Source organism: Giraffa tippelskirchi, chromosome 6 (assembly GCF_054371585.1).
Source record: "Giraffa tippelskirchi isolate mGirTip1 chromosome 6, T2T-mGirTip1v1.2.pri, whole genome shotgun sequence".
Classification (NCBI taxonomy): domain Eukaryota; kingdom Metazoa; phylum Chordata; class Mammalia; order Artiodactyla; family Giraffidae; genus Giraffa; species Giraffa tippelskirchi.
The window spans coordinates 140,224,495-140,246,344 of record NC_137280.1 but is presented as its reverse complement, the minus strand read 5'-3'; the positions used below and the strand labels follow the sequence as shown (position 1 = coordinate 140,246,344).

At 39.2% G+C, this 21,850-nt stretch overlaps 2 protein-coding genes across 6 annotated transcripts in view; one reads left to right on the top strand and one right to left on the bottom strand.

The window, feature by feature from the left end:
• SGCD (sarcoglycan delta) overlaps positions 1-21,850 on the bottom strand; it is a 434,639-nt gene that overhangs the window by 115,247 nt on the left and 297,542 nt on the right. The gene's annotated exons all lie outside the window — the stretch shown is intronic.
• The window catches only part of LOC145510508 (uncharacterized), a 329,761-nt gene that overhangs the window by 281,932 nt on the left and 25,979 nt on the right, over positions 1-21,850 (top strand). Inside the window, exon 10 of one of the 2 annotated variants that reach the window (XM_081501903.1) lies at positions 10,576-11,050. The exons of the other annotated variant lie outside the window; for it this stretch is intronic. The gene's annotated coding sequence lies outside the window, so the exon portion shown is untranslated. The remainder of the gene's footprint in view (positions 1-10,575; positions 11,051-21,850) is intronic. 2 annotated transcript variants of the gene reach the window in all.

Below are 21,850 nucleotides of genomic sequence, written 5' to 3'. Positions count from 1 at the left end.
TTTGAAAAAACTAGGAACTTGTTTTGAATGTGTTCTTGCTGAGATAAGAGTAAGGTCATGAGGCAAATACCATGTCGACTTAAAAAAAATGATGCCTAGGAATGGCATAGTCTGAATCTTGTCTTTCAAAAAATATTAACAGTTGTCTAACTGGAAGTGTTTTGAAAACCAGCAACTGAAACTCTGTTACTGCAGCACAGGGCACAAATCACATAACACATACAACATCTAAGCAATGGGTTAGATGGTGGAGAATACTGTAAGACTATAAGGTATTTGTCTAATGAAAATTAAACCAATATTTTTCAGCAAATCAAGTTCTACACTATTATCTTGAAATCTTAAACAAAAGAGAACACTATGAGAGATCATTTAAAGTTCAGCACTTTTTCAATTTGAGTATTAATATTGATTCCTAACCCAATCTAGACATTTAGCTCTTGATTTTGCCATAAGCTTTTATGTTTACAATTTGTCAACACCAGTTGAATCTTTCCAGTCATAAAGATTGTGATTATCTGATTTGTCCACTCTCAAAGTGTCTTCAAATCATTTAAGCCTCAGTTTATCACAGACAATTGCACTGGATATTTGTTTTTCAATTAAACTTAGGCAGTATCCTGTACTCTGAAGCAAAGGTGTTTACTTTTACATGTTCAGTGTACTTCTTTGATGGTGTAAGAAGGGGTGGAATGATATCTTGCATTCATGTGTGAATTTCAGGAATTCTCTTGCACTGTTATAATGTGTAGAAATCCTCCATTAACCACTATTATTCCAAATCCACGTTTATTCTGACACATATTAATGAGTCTGTGAAAATGAATTGATTTCCTGGCTTTTGTACCAACTATGGAAACATTTATTTGATAGGAGTAACAGACCACAAGCAAAATGAGAAATTTTTTTTCTTCCATAATACCATATATGGTCATTAAAAGAATATTCTGGTGAATATTATTATTAATAAGATTAATAATATTATTCTGTGAGTAATAACTATCATCCTCAGCTAACATTTTTGAGCAACTACCACATTGCTAGATACTGTCATATATATATATATATATATATATATATATATATAATTTATTCACTACAACAAGCCCATAAAATTGACAGTTCCAAGTGGCATAGGGGCACTTCATGTGGGGACATTTAAGATCTTTCACTGCCCATAGTCACTTTTACTTTCTAAGATCCTAAATCACATCATTTCAAATATATCAAAATGTATCCACAGCCCCATTAAATTCAATTTTTGGTATAAATTTTCATAAGAATGTTCAGTTTTATTATGTATATATTATTTATTTTGCTCTTGTGATTGAAGCTTTATTGTGTTCTTGATAACCGTGATGCTTAATTTTACGTGTCAACTTGACCAGATCAAAGATGTCCAGACATTTGACTAAACATTAATTCTGGATGTGAGGGAATTTTCAGAGATGATTAGACATAGCATTTGAATAGGTGGTCTGAGTAGTCTACCCTCTCCAATATGGGTAGGCATCATCCTGTCAGATGAGGGTCCAAATACAACAAAGTGGGAGAAGGAAGTTTTCAGCCCTCCTGCCTGACCCTATGAGCTGGAACATTGACCTCCTGCTGTCAGTGATCCTGGTTCTCAGACCTTCAGACCTAGACTGGAATTGACACCACTGACATCCCTAGTATTCAGGCATTTGGACTCAGACTAAACCACACCACTGGCCTTCCTCAAGTCTCCCGTTTAACAGACACTGACTGTGGGACTTCTCAACCTCTGTAAGTGTGAGCCAATTTCTTACAATAAATCTCTTTCTTTATACAGACCTTATTGGTTCTGTTTCTCTAAAGAACTCTGACTGATACAGTGACTGAATAAGAATGGGGTAGATTACAAATTACAATGTAGCTTTTGTTACATATGTGTTACATTTGGTTTTATAGAATATCCATTTTCCATCTCCAACATTTTTGGGATCTTTTGAGGGGCACTGTGGAGGCTGCCAAGTAGATAAAACAGGCTTGCAGAACAGGATAGTGACTGATACATCTGAAAGTGGCTCTGGGCTGTCTGAAATCCAAGACCATGCCCTCAGCCACCTCTCAGCACCATCTCGCCTGTCACTGAAAAACTCTCATCTGCTGGTACTGCAGTTAACAGGGATTTCCCTTTGACATTCTTAGAGATGCTTAGTTCTTAGTCATTTGAACTCTATGTTAAAATGTCTATATTTCTATGTAATATATGTAATTTAAAGGAACAATTATATGTCTCAATAAGGAGAAGAGAATTATTTATTTATTGTCTATACTCTCTAGTCTCAGCTCAAAACTCTTTTTCCTCTACCAAGAATTCCATGAAAGCTGCAACAGAAAGAGTATTATCGGTTTCCAAATCAGCCATCATTGTCTGACACACTCCCATGGCAATGAACACTGCCCATAGACAGCTTTCATCATTTGAATTTTTACTAGAATGCTGTGAAGACTCAATGTTTCACCTCTCTCATGCCCCTTATTTTATAAGACCTTTGAAACCAAAGAAGATCTATTTTGTAACTTCTGCAACTGTGCTAAGTATACACCCATAGTACAGCACAGACTTATTCAGACCAATAATCCCAAAACAAAGAATGGCAAGTTCTTATGAACAATGAACCTCAAAAGCTTGGGCCAATTTCATATCTCATCCAAACTTTGTGCTGACCCTATTTACTTGTCAAGTACAGTAACAAAACTTCATCTGCTACTTTACTTCTTTTATCTTGCTGGACTAGGCTCAAGAAGGAATTCCTCTATTGCAGCTGGGGGAACTGAGCTCTGCCACCCTTCTAAAGCAAGGCCAAGGAGGAAAAAGTGTGACAATAGTGCATCCAGTACATTATAGATGCTCATTCTCCATGTTTGTGGAAAGAAAGAAGATGGTCTCCTTTGAACACCTGAGCTTGGGTCCTCAGCTCGCTGACCTGCAATCGCATCTGCTGCACTCCTGGCTAGGAACATGTCTTGCTCTGTGTCATATCTTCATCATCTAGCACAGTGCAGGTACTCAACAGATACTTGTAAGATGACCATAGCACTCATGAGGTACTGAGCACATACTATGTGCGGTCTACCTTGGAGACACTCATCTCATTTCTTCAACTAGACTAAGCTCAGTGTGGGCAGGGGCAAGGTCCAATAGAGAATACAACCAGACTTGACTCTAGATTTCCAATACTTCTACTGGATTCATTTTAATAAGTACTGCCACTTCTATAAGAGAACTGCTCTAAAACTCCTCATGTCTCACATATAAATGAATGTTCGCAATCACGACCCAATGCATTTTAACTATACCTCTAAAATAAGAGTATACTTATAAAGGCATGCTATTTGGGTTAAATACAAATATTTCTTTAAAGTAAAATACAATCTAAAGGCTTGCATTTTCTTTCACAGACCAAGAAACTTGCTTACCCTGTAGATAAGAGAACTGGGGCTAAAGGCATGTTTGGCTCATGGTCCTATGGGCAGTGAGTGCTAGAGCTGAGCTTCACATCTGGGCATCTGACTAAAGAACCCACGTTTCGCCATCGTGCCCTTGTGTCTTGTTTTCTCAGTGCCAGTCAACGTGGTACTCACTGAAGGCAAGCCAGCAAAACCCAGAGGGGCTGAGCTCTGATAAGTGGAGAAGATGGGTGACTGATAGGCTCTGATGTGGATCAAAGTCAAGGGCAAGACACTCAAGCTCCTTCAGCTTCCATCATCCAACCAGACGCCCTTTGATTTTGTTTTTGCTGGACTTCACCACAGGGGTCCATATGTCCCATATGCACTGGAGGACAGACTCATGCATATGATTTTCCAGAGGGAGGTAACAAAATTTCTCACTAGCTAAGTGACCTTGGATATAAATCTCTCTAATGCTCAGTTTTCTTCTCTGAAAAGAAGGGATACTGACAGTACTGTCATCTCCCAGGGATCTTGGGACACTAAATGAGATTTCTGGTCCATAGCAATCATCAGATGACAGTTAATAAAATAATACTACTCTTATGAAAATGTCCATGAACCCTATTCTTTCCTCCTCTTATCTGGGTCCTCTATGACTCTTAAAAAACAAAATTTTAAAGCATGTACTAAAAACTAGAAACAATTGCAACTGTCTTCATCTGATCATCTGAAAAACCTGAGAAAGAAGGACTATTAATTTCTGTTATTATGGATGTAGAATGTGAGATTCAGAGATGTCAAGAAATTTTCCTAGGTCACACATGAAGAGGGAGAGCCAGGATTTGAATTCCAACATTTCAGCTCTGAAACCATACCCTTGACCCTACTGTAGACCCTCATTCATCAGATTAAGTAACTCTCTACTTGCTCATCTTTTATAAAACATGAAAAAACACCCATGTTTATAGCCTCAAGTAACACCTGCTAAATTCCTTAACTGCTGCTGCTGCTGCTAAGTTGCTTCAGTCGTGTCCGACTCTGTGCGACCCCATAGACGGCAGCCCACCAGGCTCCACCGTCCCTGGGATTCTCCAGGCAAGAACACTGGAGTGGATTGCCATTTCCTTCTCCAGTGCATGAAAGGGAAAAGTGAAAGTGAAGTTGTTCAGTCGTGTCCGACTCTTAGCGACCCCATGGGCTGCAGCCTACCAGGCTCCTCCAACCATGGGATTTTCCAGGCAAGAGTACTGGAGTGGGGTGCCATTGCCTTCTCCAATTCCTTAACACTTGTCTTCTAAAAATAATTCCCATGTACAATGAAATGAGATAATACATTTCCAAAAGACCATTTCTTTCCAAGTCCCATCCAATTTCTTGTTTTCATACCATTTTTCACTTTCCCAATCTGCAGAGTGGACAATCATCCATCAGGAGGAATTCCTCCATCCCACTCTCTATCCATTCTTAGATAATAAAGTATTCTCAATTTTATTATTTCAAAAAGATTTCTAGTAAAGTCATACCCACTGACTCCTTCTTTTGACACAATATAATTTACTGGCAATAAATGTTCAAAAACAGTTTGAGTGAAAAATCCATAAAGCCATTTCAGTTTTATTTTAAGTTCCATTTAATATCCCTCAAAAATGATTTCATCAATGTGTTTCCATTAGCTGGTTCTCTGCCCAATAACTTAATTCCACACAATCAATCAGGAACTTATAGAGCATGTGACAGGATCTTTCTAAAGTGTTTTGAATCATCATAAAGATCAGCTCAATGGCTCTTTTTCCCTACTAGCACAGGTAGGGGGTAAACTCACCAAAAAAAAAAAAAAAGTCTCTAATGCCCTTTGTTGCCATAGTAACCAAAAAGCCAGCTTCCCTTCTCTGGAAAGTATTCTTAAGTTCAGAGCTCAGTTTAGTCATGCTTTTCCCTTAAAGTGTTCTATATGTCAAGAGACCTGAAATCCAGCTCTATCTCTGTAATGCTGGGAGAATCACACAACCCTCTGTGGCCCTTGATTTCCTTCACTCTAAAATGAGGGGAGGGATGAGAAGTGTCAGAGCTAAACTGTTTTCTCCCCAAATTGAAAATTGTATAAGGTAACAATCTAATCTAAACAGAAGACTGTCTTTAGCCACCGTCATTTCCTACCAGGAAAACAGAGCAACCCTGGGTGGGGGGGGGAGAGAGAGAGAGAGAGAGAGAGAGAGAGAGAAAGAGAGAAAGAGAAAGAGAGAAAGAGAAAGAGAGAGAGAGAGAGAGAGAGAGAGAGAGAGAGAGAGAGAGAGAGTGTGCGCGCGCGCGCGCAACCCTGGGAGTGTGTGTGTGTGTGTGTGTGTGTGTGTGTGTGTGTGTGCGCGCGCGCTCAGTCGTGTCTGACTCTTTGCAACCCTATGGACGGTAGCCTGTCAGTTTCCTCTGTCCATGGAATTCTCAAGGCAAGAATACTGGAGTGGGTTGCCATTCCCTTCTCCAGGGTATCTTCCCAGACCAGTGATCGAATCCAAGTCTCTTGTGTCTCCTGCATTGGCAGGTGGATTCTTTACCAGTGTGCCCAGCCCTGGAATGGAATACCAAAGGAAAATGCTAAAAATATCTCAGTGTTTAAGAAAAAAGCAAATTAAAGGAGAGAGACATTTGTCCAATTTAAACTGCAATTAATTAGTAGAAATAACTACCAGAAAATAGATTGTAAGAGATAAATGGTATAGAGCAAAATTTATTGTAGATGAGACTAACTAAAATAAAAACCTGGTTTATAACTCTATTGATCGAGAGCAAATTCAATTTTATAAAAATAATAAACATTAAAGTGCCTAAATCTGTACATGTTAAAAACAGCCATGGATTAAATACTAGAAGAAAACTTTAGATTGCAGAAAATTGAACTTGAGAGAAACGTGAGACACAGAAGAAAAGATTACAATGATAGAAGATATAAGTAGTAACATTGGAGATCAAGAAATATATGATAAATCAAATTTTTGTTGTACATGGAAAAGGACTACTGTGACAGGCACTAATTTCAAGAAACACTTTTAAAATGGACAGACATGGTTTATGAATACTGTTTAGAAAACTGATGAAGGAATTAAACAAGCTTAATGGGTTTGCTCTGCTAAATTCCTTCTTGATATACGTTCTTTAATATGGACATAATTATTATTAATGCTTTTGTATTAATGAAAATAGACTAAAAATCATCTTTTTGTTAAAACCATGGAGCTAAAATGTTCAACAGGTTCCAGGTGAAGTTAAAATAGCTGATGATCACTGTCTGAAGTCAAATCGTTCTAAGTTTTCCAATTCCTGTTGCTTGGATAGATATATCCTGATTGACAGTCTTTAATAATAACCATATTTTACCTGATAAGATAAGGTTCTATTTTTATACCAATACTATATTATAAAACAGAGAAAGAACGTCAGTCCAAAAAATGGTGATAAGAAAATAGGAGAAAGGATGATGTGATTTCTTGAAATAACAGAGAACTGGGAAACCAAAGACCAGATTTTCCATTAGCTTATAGCTGACCTTTGGCAATTTACCCTTAGGTCTTGTTTCCCCATTTGTTATACAAAGTAGGGGTGGTGACTAGATGAGGCCACCTCCAGTCCTGCTATTTTACAAACCTTCAGATAACCTAGTTGGATGAACCCAGTGGCCCAGAGGGGCAGGGTAGCTAGGCTTGATAAGCCCAGATTTAAATGTATTCAACAAATACGTATTGAGCAGGGCACTGGAGAGGTGAACTAGAGAGACGTGGAGCTTGTAGACCGAAGAAGGTACCATTCTCCAGGAGGCCACAACTGCAAGTTTAAAGAATCAATAAGCAAATAATCTCAGAAATGAAATATACTGGTAACAAATGGTGATAAAAGACTGGAAAGGAAAATCAAACATGTCTTTGAAAGTAAAGAACCTGGAGCCACAGGTTGGTCTGGCAGGTATGCTTCCCTGAAAAGGGGAAGTTTTGCTGATATTTAAGTGATTAGTAATTACCTAGTCAAGAGAGGGAAAAGATTACACAAACAGGGCAGGGTAGGGAAACTGAGGTCAGTAAGGAAGATTGGTGTGGCCAGACCACATTTATCACAGGTGGGCAGTGTGGAATGACACTGGAGAGATAGGTTGGCCCAGGTAATGCAGAGTCATGGTGAAGGTATATATATGTATGTGTGTGTCTGTGTGTGTGTATATATAGTGTATATTTTAAAATATGTAAATATAAATACATTATATATATATTATATATAAATATATATATATATATACAAATTTTTATCTATATAAAATATATATATATATTTGGCCACATGATATGGTGGCCAAATATATATGAAATGGGGACATCCCATGGTGGAAGTATTAAGCAGACCTGAGCAAGCTGACATTTTTCAAAGATTGCTGTGGCAGCATGTTATGGTCGGCATATTTGTGTTCCCCTAAAAGTCACATGCTCCAACTATAACCCTCAGTTCAGTTCAGTTCAGTTGCTCAGTCGTGTCCGACTCTTTGCGACCCCATGAATTGCAGCACGCCAGGCCTCTCTGTCCATCACCAACTCCCGGAGTCCACCCAAACCCATGTCCATCGAGTCGGTGATGCCATCCAACCATCTCATCCTCTGTCGTCCCCTTCTCCTCCCGCCCCCAATCCTACCCAGCGTTAGGGTCTTTTCCAATGAGTCAACCCTTCGCATGAGGTGGCCTAACCCTCACCAGAACTCAATCACGTTGGTGCCCTGGTTTCAGACCTCCCAGCCTCCAGAACAGTGAGAAATAAAAGTCTTGCTGTTTAAGCCACCCAGTCTCTGGTATCTGTTATAGCAGCCTGAGTTGTCTGAGACACTGTATCGTGGAAAAGACACTTGTGGAGGGCAAAGGTATATGAGGCAAAGCAGGGCAGACAGGATGACAGGCTGCACTAAAGAACTGGCAGTCAGATGGAGAAGTGTGGATGAGTTAGGAGATATGTTGAGAGGAAAACCAATGGGAGCTAGTGAGGTCTAGATGAGAGGGAGACAGAGGATGACCATAGGGCCCAATGGAACAGCTGAAATTGTGGTCAAAGCCAAGCGATTAACACCCAAAGCCAGCTGTGCCCAAGGCAACCTCACACTTCTCCAATAAAATCTAGCTTCTTTGACATTTGATATTTTAACTGCAATTGAAATTGCCTTTACTCAATAACAGAAGTTGCTCTGAATTCAACTGTATTCTTCCTGTGGAGGTACAGGTAACATGACAAAGAAAAATTTAAGTCTCTTATAGAGCTTATAAGCATTAAAAGAAAACTATGAATAATGTAATAATTCTTTGAATAATGAACATTGTCTTCTGTGAAAGATAATTTTCTGGTTACTCTAATGTTTTAGCTGAACACATGATCATATGTCTCCTATTGCTTAAAATCTTCCTAGAACACACGAGATAATGGTTTTTGCCTCTGTAAGTCCAGGCTCGTAACATGGTTACACTTTGATATTTAAGCATTCTGTAATGTCTGAGTGAGACCCATTTTTCCTGAAAACCAATCTCCTCTACAGCATATTAGCCAAGGTATGTATAAGAGAGTGAATTGTGGGAGAAATGATCACAGGAAATTCCTTAGAATTTTCCACAGAAACAGTGCTTTTGTATTTAGTTCCTATCATGAAGGTTTGACCTTCTCTTAATAGTATTATTCAGTGAAAAATTCTTTTCAAGGAGTGAGTTGGGTTATGTTTAATCAACAGTTTAAAGTGAATCAAGTAATGAATGAGATTGTAGAGTTTTCACAAATTTCAGAATTAACTATTGAACGAGGCTGTCAATTTCTGAAAGCCATCCCACACATGAGCAACAGACAGACAGATGCAAGGCAGTAACTGTGAGTGGGAAAAGGCACTTGAAGTAATGACTTAATCCCATTGTGTCTCCCAGGATGCTGGTGGCATTTAATAAACTGCTGACATAAAACATTTGTGGTCATTACAAGCTGTTTCTAGGATATGCACCAAATACATTATTTTTAGGAATCAGGACAGATTTGCCTAACCTAAAAGTACAGATAATTAATTCATTCAACAAATATTTATAGAGGGCCTACTCCATAAATGGGTTGGTGGGGAAAACAGATTCAGACTTTCTTTTTTATGGGATCAAAAAATACAAAATCTATAGCCATTCTAAGCATTGCAATATTTGTTGTCTATAAATATTAAACAATTATGTACTATGTGTATGGTACAGTGCTAAAGCAATATTCACTGTGAAGCTTTGATCTCTGCCCTTTTATGTAGTATTATTATAGTTAGAAAGATATTCAAGAACAAGTTTAAATTGATTTTTCATAAAAATTAGTATTAAACCATGCACTCTCAATGAGGGTAATGTAGTCCCCAAAGATACAAAACTTGGTCTTGGAGCCAAAATGAATCTTAATCTATTCAAGGATAAAGTACAAATATTCATAAATAGATATGCATTATCTATTATACTATAATTTCATTGGAGGGGTATACTTAGGGGAATAAAGAACTGAAATGATTCCTTAGAAGAGTGATATCAGAAAAAAGGGTGAAGAACTTTTAAGCCCACTGCTGAGATCTACTGCTCAGAAAAAAAATCTCGGAAATATTCCTTTCAAAATATTAAGGCTCATTGGCAATGCAACTGGTCACCAAAGAGTTCTGATGGCAATGTACAATGAGATGAATGTTGTTTTTATTCCTGCTAACACAGCATCCATTTTGTTGCCCATGGAACAAGGGGTAATTTTGACTTTCAAGTCTTACCTATCTTAAGAGTATAGATGCCAGAGAGGGTGATTCCTCTGATGGATCTGAGCAAAATAAATTCAATAAATTGTGGAAAGAAGTCACCATTTTAGATGCCATTAAAAACATTCACGGGAAGAGATCAAAATATCAGTTTTAACAGGGATTTGAAGAAACTGATTCTAACTCTCATCAATGACTTTGAAGTGTTCAAGACTTCACTGGAGGTAGTAACTGCAGATGTAGAGGAAACAGTAAGAGAACTAGAATCGGAAGTGAAGCTGGAATATGCGACTGAATTACTGAAACCTCATGATAAAATGTCAATGGATGAGGAGTTGGTTCTTATAGATGAACAAAGAAAGTTTCTTTTCTTCTTTTGTAGGCCTTGCCATGTGGCATGCGGGATCTTAGTTTCCTAACCAGGGATCGAACTTGCATCCCTCACAATGGAAGCAGAGTCTTAATCACTGGATGGCCAGGGAAGTTCCAGAAAGTAGTTTCTTGAGATGAGATTTGCTCCTGGTAAAGAGGTTGTGAAGATTATTTTAATGGTAACATAGGACTTAGACTATTACATAAATTTAGTTGATAAAGCAGTGGCAGGTTTTTAGAGTACCGATTCCAATTTTTGAATAAGTTTTACTGTGGATAAAATGCTAAGAAACAGCACTGCGTGCTACAAAGAAATCATTCATGAAAGGAAGAGTCAATCATTATGGCAAACTTCATTGTTAAGAAATTGCCATAGCCACCCCAGCATTCAGCAACCACCACTGTGATCAGTCAGAAGCCACTGACATGGAGACAAGACCCCCCACCAGCAAAAAGATCATGACTCAATGAAGGCTCAGACGATGGTGAGTGTTTTGTTCCTTAGCAATCAAGTATCTTTAAATTAGTATGTATACTTTTTAATATAAGGCTATTGCACACTTAACAGACTACAGTATAGTGTAAACATAATTTTTATATGCACTGGGAAACCGAAAGATTTGTGTGACTAGCTTGATTGCAAGATTCTCTTTATTGTGGTGGTCTGGAACCAAACCCATAATACCTTCAAGGTAAGTCTGTATACTCTATAGAAGGCATTATAGGAGGTCAAGAACAAAAGCACAACCATCAGTTGGATGACTGTTTCAGTAGGTCAGGTGAGAAATGATGATGGCCTACACTAAAGAGCTCACAGTGAAAAAATGGAAAGGGTGAATGTGAGAGCAAGTGGAGAATTGAAAGAACATAATGATATAAGAGGTGAATGAGTGACAAATGTCTATGTTTTGGTAGAGGGAAGCATAAGTTTGATTTTGGCTCTGTTGAAAGTATCTATGGAGTTCCCAGATTAAGATGTCTTTGTAGTCAGCTGTTACAGCTCAAGGTATATTTCTCAAGGCGGAGTTCTAAACCATTGGGATAAAAACTTAAAATCAATAGGATATAGAAGATCATGAAAACCAAGAGAATAGATGAAATTAATCAATAAATGGTTACAATAATATCAACAGATGGCAAGGTCAGAATTTTAAGGGATTCTAACATTTAGAGTTTGGGTATGGGAGGATAAGCCATCAAAGGAAACAAAGTAACTGGCCAGAGAAACAGAAATGCCATAACATAGGAAGACAAGCATAACATAGGAAGACAAGTGACAAATATTCCAAGAAGGTGGGAGAAGTTACCTATATGCTTAATTGGTACTTAGAGGTAAGAGGAATTACAATGTCCATGGAATTTAACAACATGGGGGTCATTTACATCATGTGAGACATTCTATGAAGAGCTGGAGGTGGACTCTTGTGGGTAGTGCAGTAAGTGGGAAGAGAAGAAATGGTTATAACAAGAGTTCCTACTTTGTGACAAGAAAATTATAGCAAGACAGTTGAGCATTAAATATTGGATATTTCGATATTAAGATGCAGCTATGGTTAGTAGCCAAAATTGATAGGGGCCCAATCCCCTGCAGAAGGGAATGATTACCCACTCCTGTATTCTTGCATGGAGAATTCCATGGACAGAGGAGCCTGGTGGGCCCCGGTCCATGGGGTCACAAAGAGTTGGACACAACTGAGCGACTAACACTTTCACTTTTCCACTTTCAAGTCTGTTTTATGGCACAGGCTGAGTAAAGGGGAATTTTCTCAATTGCTTTGATGTGAGCAAGCAGAATGTGGATATTTGGGTTCATCTAGGTTGGAGATTTTAACAGGTATGCACACTGAAAGTAGAATGTGACAAGTTCAGGATTGCACAGGAAGACTGTGAAGAGGAATATATTGGGTAACTCATTTAGCTTCTTATAGTCTCAGTTTCCAGCTTTGAGGAACAAGGATAATACTACTTCTCTCATAAAGCTATTGTGAGGATCTAAAACATGTATTAGAGAATTATCCTCTAATATATACATATATATATATTCTCATTATATATATTCTCTCTCTCAATATATAGTGCTATGTGCGCTAGTACATTAAAGTGCTCAAAAATTGGTAGACATTATTATGTATCAGAATAGTTGATATTGATGAAAACAATAGGCCAGAATGACCAAAACACACTGAATAATTTGAATCTTAACAACAGAGAAGAATGAGATGTGTTTCCTTTCAAGTATTCTAGCAGTGTAACTGAACCAACCATATCATCAAGGTGAACACTTTAAATAATTGTGTAGAATGTTAAAACCACAGAGCAATTTAAGATTCATGTATAAAAAATATTCTGGCAAGATATGAAGAGACAAGTACTTTAATTAAACAAACTCTACTCTAGAAACCAACAGACCAGAACTCATGCTTGGTGTATCATTAAGCCAAAATTGGAAAAACTAAAAGGGAGCATTCAAGCAGCAAGCAACCTCATTTCAGTTTCTCATGACTACATTATTGTTGATAGTAAATAAAACCACACAATGAAACAAATAACTTCAATGCACTGGCTTTGTATTGCATTGATGGAACACAGGAATAAGGCAACCTCGGAGTCAGGACAGTATATGAACAACAGAGTACCGGCAATAGATGTTTGACATGAAAAGCAGAGTTGGGAGTGACAGAGACTCCTTGGCTCTCAGAAATAATGCAGTATGTGTCCCATGAATGGGATGAATGTGGCATTCCACTCAGAGCTGCCTCCAGGTCTCTGTGGGGAAGGTGTCCAGAATCAGGCCACCAGTGCAGAGAGAAAGGGAGAGATGGATACGAAATGTGTGACCAAGCTAAGAAAAGCCCGTGCTTCTACTTGGGAGTAGGGTAAGATGGGAGCCTTGAAAGCACTGCCTCCTCTAAGTCTCAGTGCTCAGGTATCTCTCACAGTGTGAGAGCAATCATGACTCGGAGCGGCAATGGAGGCTGCTGAGACCTAAGAGAACACGCACATGATTTTAAGGGTTTCCTGGTCATTGCAAGAGTAGTTGAACCCTTTGTTCCTGTGGCCAAGCAGGCTGGAGGTGATGCTTTCCTATGGAGAAGGAAATTGAAACACTAATTGAAGACCACAAAGAAACACTGTCTAAAAAATAATTGGAGAAACTTATAAAGTCATTTTCAGGTGATGAAGAAGATAACGACTTGAAAAGTGAAACCACTGAATTGAAATCATAATGAAAGTGCTGAACATCTGAAAGCATTAAAACACTTGAATGATTAAATTTCAGAATACAACATACAATGAAGGACTCAAAATCAACAGATTTTACAGGTGACTTAAATGGTAATATTTTCTCTGTGACTTTTATCTTATCCACTGATTTTATCCCTAATATGGCCAGCACGTTACTTTATCAACACCTGTTTTTCCCTGACAACAAAAATGCTAATATTTCATGGTAGCAAAATGCTCAGCTAAATAATCACTTTCTCATACTCACTTGAAGCAAGGGGTGGCCATGGCATGATTTTATCGAATGAGATGTAGGTAGAAGTCTACTAGAGTGAGGCACTGGGCAAGCTTTTACTGTCCTAATAGGAAGGTACAAAATGTTGCTGGTTCCATTCTTCTGTCTACCTAAACATCAACATAATATCTGGAGTGGTAACCATCTTCCTACCATGAGACAAAGACCGATAGGATTTCAGATATGTTGTGTCAGACAACTAGGCCACCAGCAACTGTCTCCCATCAGACTTAAGGGAGAAAAACAAGTCCCTACTTATATGTTTGAGTCACCTTACAAGAGTCCTGTTATTCATCTCTTCCTAAGGTTCATTACCATTTCACTTGAGACTGAGCAGAGAGGAGAAGAAAATTGACCCTTTAAGAGGCAGACTCTTCACCTAGGTTTCTTTTTTTTTTTTTTCTACACACCAGATGACCAAAAGTTGAAAACCACTGTTACTGTACCTTCATACTATACTGAAGTATCGGATTGCTGGGTGGGGTTGTGTTTTCCCACTCGCTTGCCTTTGCTCATGTTGTTCGTAGCCAGAAAGTACCTATCTCTCTTTTTCAGTGTATCACCTCCTTTAAGGCCTAGCTCCAGTGCCATCTCCACAGTGAAGCTTTCCCGGGTCCTCTCTCAGTCATCACTAACTACTGCTTCTTTGGTGCTTCCAAAGTACACAACTAATATCTGGAGTGGTGCTCATTTCCCTCTATCTTGTGAGATGGTTTGCTGAATGTGTTTTCCCTTCATAACAATGTAAGCTACTTAAAGTCAAGAACCACATTGCGGGGGTTTCCGTGCTTTTCTAGACCAGTAGCTACAAGCAAACTTAAATGCTTTGGATTTAATTTCACTTAAGCAGGGAAAGTTGCAGAGTGAAAGAGAAGCTTCTAGAGGGGAGAAGTATGAACTGGTCAGTATCAGTTATACTGTACTGTGACAGCCTTACAGTTTTTTGTCCAGGTTACACGGTCGCAGTGGGACAGCCTGATACCAACTCTGTAAGAACTATCTCTTGTAACCTCTTCAATTAACTGCTTTCAGCACAACTTCCCAGAGCCCACCTATGGCAGGCTTCTTGTCTGATTTACACTCTTTAATGAGTTCTTGTTTCCTACAATGGGAAGCCCAACTTTTTAACATGATGTGATCAGGCACAGTCTATCTCTTTAGCTTTGTCTGTGGCTTGATAACTTTTTTAAAGTACGGATTTATGTTCGCTCTCCCCATATTTTTGTCTTCCCTCCATTCCAAGCATAAAGCTAGGCCCTTTGCATAGTTTTGCTGTTTCTTTCAACAAAGTAAAATGTATTCTTTGTAGTGGACTTCCCAGGTGGCGCTAGTGGTAAAGAATCTGCCTGCCAATGCAGGAGACTTAAGATATGCAGGTTCGATCAATGGGTCAGGAGGATCCCCTGGAGAAGGAAATGGCAACCCACTCCAGTATTCTTGCCTGGAGAATCCCATGGACAGAGAAGCCTGACGGGCTACAGTCCATAGGGTCGCATAGAGTGGGACACAACTAAAGCAACTTAGCTCAGCATGGCACATTCTTTGTGGTACATAGCTTTATGAGTTGTAACACATAGAGTCCTGTATGAACCACCAAATGCAAATACAGTACAATCTCTTCACTCTAAATCCCTTTGAGCTCCCTTTTTGGAGTTAATTTCTTTCAAGCCCTAAGTCCTGGCTCCCACTGTTCTTGGACCCCGTAGTGTTACCTCTTCTAGAATGTCAGACAAATGGAATCATTCAGTAGAGAGTGTGAGGTTTGACTTTAACTTAGCAGAATGCTTTTGAGTTTCATGACGGAAGGTTTTCAATGGATTAAAGGCAGAGCTGCCTTGAAATAGTGACACAGACATAGAGAACAGACATGTGGGCACAGTGAGGGGAGGGGAGGGTGGGATGAATTGAGAGAGTAGCACTGACATATATACACTACCATGTGTAAAACAGAGAGCTAGTGGGGAGCAGTTGTATAGCACAGAGAGCTCAGCTTGGTGCTCTGCGGAGCCCTAGAGGGGTGGGTTGGGGCGTAGGAGTGAGGTTCAAGAGGAAGGGGATATATATATATATATAATTATGGCTATTTCACTTTGTTGTAAGCAGAAACTAACACAATATTGTAAAGCAATTATACCCCAATACTAAATTAAAAGAAAAAAACTGACATGAAAATAAGTAATCAAATTGATTAAATATTGAAAAAAAATGGCAGAGCTGTCTTACATCATCAGCTAATCCTGTTCCTTCTAAAGGCCTGAACTTAGTGAGATAGTGTGCTGGTTATCCTACAGGTGAGGGGGAAAGAGAGGAGTGCTTTTGAAGGAAGCCAAAGGGAGAGGTTAATTTTGCCCTTGGTTTATAAGAACCAAGAGATCTAAGATCCTTTGAAGTCAAGAGTCACCCCTAGGGAAGTGACAGCCTCTCAGAAGGGACAGCAGTGTCACGCTCCTCAGCAGTGTCATGAAGGCAGGACTCCCTGCACAGGGGCCCAGAGCATCAGCAAAGATTCCTTGACTCTCTGTATGGAATGAAAGTTGAGAGTTGACATACTTTCATTGACCACACAGGCCAGGAAAATGAAAATATCAGATGTGATGTTAATGGACCAAAAATTAGTATGTTTGTTCATATTTTCTTGATGCCACATATTCTTTTCCATTCCTAAGCAACCCAGTAATGATGGGGATGAAATTTCATACCAGACCATCCATCGTGGGAGTTAAGAGTCACATTTAGAGAATAAAAGTCATTCAAGTGCTGACATCTATTAAGTGCTTATTATTTGTGAGGCATTTCTCCAGGTACTTCACTTGGAGTAATTCATTTAATTCTTATGGTACCTTTATGAGGTACACAATATCATGTCCCAATTTTTATATCACAAAAGTGAAGGGCTGAAGGGATTCACAGAGGGTGAGTGTGGCAACCAGAATCTGAACTCAGGTAAATGTGGCTGCAGAGCCCAGGTTCTTAACTCCTTGCTGAACCTGTTATTCCTTCCACCATGAGTTTGAGAATTAAGAGTCATACTCCCCACATATCCTCCTCCCGACACAGACCACCCCAGAGTAGTGATGTCCAGTTATATGCACATTCTACTCATAACCACTTCTTAGCTGAAGGGTGACCTTGGTGCTCTTAAATTTGAGTTGCTACCTGGCCACACCTGGCCAGTCAGATTCTAGTTTGAGAATTGAAACTAAGCAACACAGTGAGTAATGTTGGTGAGTGACAGATACAAGACAACTAACATTTTCTGCTTTTATAGATATAGTCTCTTTCATTTTCCTGGTAACCGTATGAGCTAAGAAATACTGACTCAGGCAGGTTAAGTAATAAGTTACCCACTGTTACAAAGATAGTTAAAATAGAGCTGGGATAAAAATTGAGACAAACAGCTTACATTTTAACCAACAAAAATGTGGTTGGGGACTTCCCTGGTGGTCCAGTAGTTGAAAATCCTCCTGCCAATCCAGGGGGCAGGGGTTTGATCCTTAGTCCAGGAATATCCCACATACCTTGGGGCAACTAATCTCCTGCACCACAACTACTGAGCCCATGCCGTAGAGCACGCGAGAAGCAATTACTGAAGCCTGTGGGCCTAGTGAGAAGCCTGCACACTGCAGTGAAGACTCACCACAGCCTGAATAAATAAATAAAGTATGGTTGGGGCTGGCAGTCATGTTGAAAGGTACATAAGAAGTAGCATCTCAATGAGAAAATGTGACAGAACAGAGCAAAGAAAAAAAGAGGTCACATGGCCCCAAAGGGCAGAGGAAACACCTGCATTCTAGAGGCTTCCCTGTGGATTCCATAATACTTGACAACGTGGATAAGTAGCCTTAAGTGAGTCTTAAGAGCTCAGCCTCTTCAAAGAGAAAATACCACTAAGTAGGCAGCTCTTCAGTGAATGGAAGTGAAGGTTTTCCAGTTCCCTTACTTTTCAACATTAAACCGGAGTCAGTGCAACTGTCATAGTCTTGAGTTTCCATTCCCCTTTGCTTCTAATGTTTCATAACAGGCATCAAACCTTGGCTTGGCATTCAACTTAGATTAGGAAATATATCTATGGAAAAAAGGTTAGTAAAAAGAATGAAACTTCTTCAATTGTGTTTTCATTAATAATTTTTGAGACTTAGCAAGAAACAAAGTCTGGAAAAAGAACTTCAAAAGAAGACACTACATCTGCCTATGACCAAGGTGAGAGTTGAAGGGTGACACAATGTCTTTTCCTGTTTAACACTTCCTCACTTTACTTTGATATTAGAACAATTATTTGCTTTGGGGAAACCAACTAGGGCTGATAAACACGTGGCCTTCTCCACCACTTGCAAACATACAGAAAGGAATGTGATCCAGGCTGGCCAATCAGAGTATCTGATTCCCCAGAAAGAGCCTTTGGTCTAAGACCATGTGACACAAACAGGGCCAATAAGTTCTTTTCAAGGGGTTGCTGTGGCTGCCTAGACAACAGTGTTCCTGTCTCTTTCTTTCTGAGATGATGTCCAGTAAGGAGCTGCCTGAAGGAAATCTCTGCAGGGGAACAGATGTTAAAAGCACCAGAGTCTGTCTTATCTGAAATTTTAAACTATCTACTGAGTGACCACATTCCCATCTTTTTTATTTTTTTAAAAAATCTTTTCTTTAAGCTAGATTAATTTTGTTTTCTGTTACTTACAATTGGAAGCACCTTGAATAATGCATTATTTTCCTCATGGGGTGGGGGAGTCAATTTTATGACTGTCCCTAATAAGCCACACCACTTAAGAGGGGAGAACTGCTCTCTGGAGCCCACAAATAAGTCTATCTTGAGAGAGAGATCGTTATTTCTATACTTCAAATGCCTGCTCGATATTAAATGGAAATCCACAGGGCAACAAAGCCAGTCAATTTTCACTACCAGAAAAGAGTTGTGAAAGCGAGTATGCTTGAAAATGTCCTTCCCATGTGACCTGGTATAAGATGCCTTTAGCATCTCTCTCTGTTTAACAAGTCGGGGGCAAGTCTATTTTGTGAGCTTTTCCCTCTACTCATAAAAACAGTGCCAATGTCACACAGTAAGAAAAAAAAATGGTGTCTATGAGGTCTGAATCAGTAAAAGAGTATGTTCTTATATGTACAACTGATTTCCTTTTAAAGAAGAAAGAAAAAAAAAAGCAGGTGTCAAAATCCAAATCTGCAGAGCTTTATAGCTCGATTTGGGTATTTGCTAAGTGTATTGTGTACTGCTTTGTCAATCCAAGTGACAGTTCATCAATACTAATCTGATTCCAGTTGACTCTTCCTTTTCCCTAAACAGGATTAAGGTATACTTTCTATGAATATATTTTATCCCAGGCTGTAAATCCATATGCTTTAATGTAAACACACTAGTATCTCTTTTTAAACAGAATGCACTGTGTATACAAGGAAATAAAGATGAATTACCAAGTTGTCCTGAAAAATGCTTTTCTGATGCACTATGAAAATGTTCCAGCTTTCAAGGCAATAGTAAATAGGTCAGGCATTTCCCCTCATTTTATATTGTGATCTATATCCCAGGCTCAGGGAGAACCTATTAACACACAGAATATCTGATGGATAGTGTCCTTCTTTGGCTGGTGCAGGTGAATTTTTCTTTTCTTTTTTCCTCTGTTTGGGTGTACCTTCATTTCTCCCTTCAGTCAATATTTATTTAGTGCCTGCTTTATGGGTTAGGCAATGTCCTAGGTATCAGAGATGATAATGGTGAGCAACAATAATAATCTCTACAGACCTCCACAATTTGCCCTGGTATTTTCCAATTTGTTCACAAACTGCGTCAATGCACATCAAGGGTGAAGCCTTGTTATCCTGCACCATCTTACCTGTTCATACTTACAAGATCTGGGTTGAAAGAACAATGACTTCATCTTTGAATATCACTTTGCAGTTTGTGAAGACTGTCATATACTTTTTCATTCTCATAAACACTTTTATGAAAGGAGCACAGGAACTGAACATAACTGACTAATTTAAGGTTGAGACTCTAATAAGATAGTACACCATACTATGAATATCCAATGGCTATTATAGTATCTACCTCCCAGGTAGCTGTAAAGCTTCAATGAGTGAACACAGGTTTAGCACTCAGAACCGGACCTGGCATACAATGAGAATGCAACAAATGCTATCTGTGATGATGACACTCTCATTTAGAAACAAACATAAACCACTGCCACTGTCAATTTGTCCAATCAATGATGGGTGAATGGCCCAATAGATGGCCATTCACCCATCATTTATTGTGTGTCAGGCATGGCGAAAATGCTGAGATTCTGTGTTAAACACGCCAATGCTTCCACTTCTCTCACAGTCTACAGAGAGATTTCTCAGTCTTGGCATTTATGCTTGTTAACAGTTTCAACCATTACAATAGCAGAGTTGAGTAGCTGTGACAGAGATCCCATGGTCCAGCAACATAAAATATTTACTATCTGGCCCTGTACAGAAAAAGAGAGTCCTGGCCTGGATTCTTGTATTTTTGCATTCTCATAGCTGTTCTCTCTCATCATCCCTTGGAATTTAAGAAATAGAAGGTGATAGTTTACTTATATGGGCTAATCAACTTATTTATATCTGATGATATGCTCTAGATGCAGAAAAGGACTTTATGATTCTTATCTCACTGATTTTTCCAGAGGAGTTCTTCCTATTGCCCTCTATGGGTGGCTGGATAACCTTGTGAAAATACTCTTCCAAAGCATGAACTCACTCTTCAGTGGTCCTGCTGTTCTCTTCCTATTTGCTGTCTCCTTATTAGGCCCCAAACATTCTCAGCTCTCCTTGGATCCCTTATGATCTCATGCTTGGCCCAATTTTTTTTTCCATTATGTGACTCATTGGGCAGAGAATACCATTCTTGTGTTTCTTCGCTAGAGTTCTTCTTTATCAGCATTATTTTGGCTTTTACCTCTGAAGTCTGGGCTGGTTGATATGTTATCAGGCAGTTAGAATTTTTCTTTTTTAAATATTAGTTTGCACAAGTATTTTCAATATTCATTTAACTACTGGCTTATAAGAAATGCTCAAGGTTCTAATAAGAACAGTGATTGACTCTAGCTTGAATCCAGGCACTTGCACTATATTATGTAATTCAATCATTATAGCAACCACAAGTTAGGTACTATTATCATCTCCATCTGCGGATAAGCAAACTGAGGTTTTGAGTTCAGTTCAGTTCAGTCGCTCAGTCGTGTCCGACTCTTTGCGACCCCATGAATTGCAGCACGCCAGGCCTCTCTGTCCAACACCAACTCCCAGAGTCTACGCAAAACCATGTCCATCAAGTCTGTGATGCCATCCAACCATCTCACCCTCTGTCACCCCCTTCTCCTCCTGCCCCCAATCCTACCCAGCATCAGGGTCTTTTCAAATGAGTCAGCTCTTCGCATCAGGTGGCCAAAGTATTGGAGTTTCAGCTTTAATATCAGTCCTTCCAAAGAACACCCAGGACTGATCTCCTTTAGGATGGAGTGGTTGGATCTCCTTGCAGTCCAAGGGACTCTCAAGAGTCTTCTCCAACACCACAGTTCAAAAGCATCAATTCTGCGGCACTCAGCTTTCTTCACCATCCAACTCTCACATCCATACATGACCACTGGAAAAACCATAGCCTTAACTAGACGGACTTTTGTTGGCAAAGTAATGTCTCTGCTTTTAAATATGCTATCTAGGTTGGCCATAACCTTCCTTCCAAGGAGTAAGCATCTTTTAATTTCATGGCTGCAATCACCATCAGCAGTGA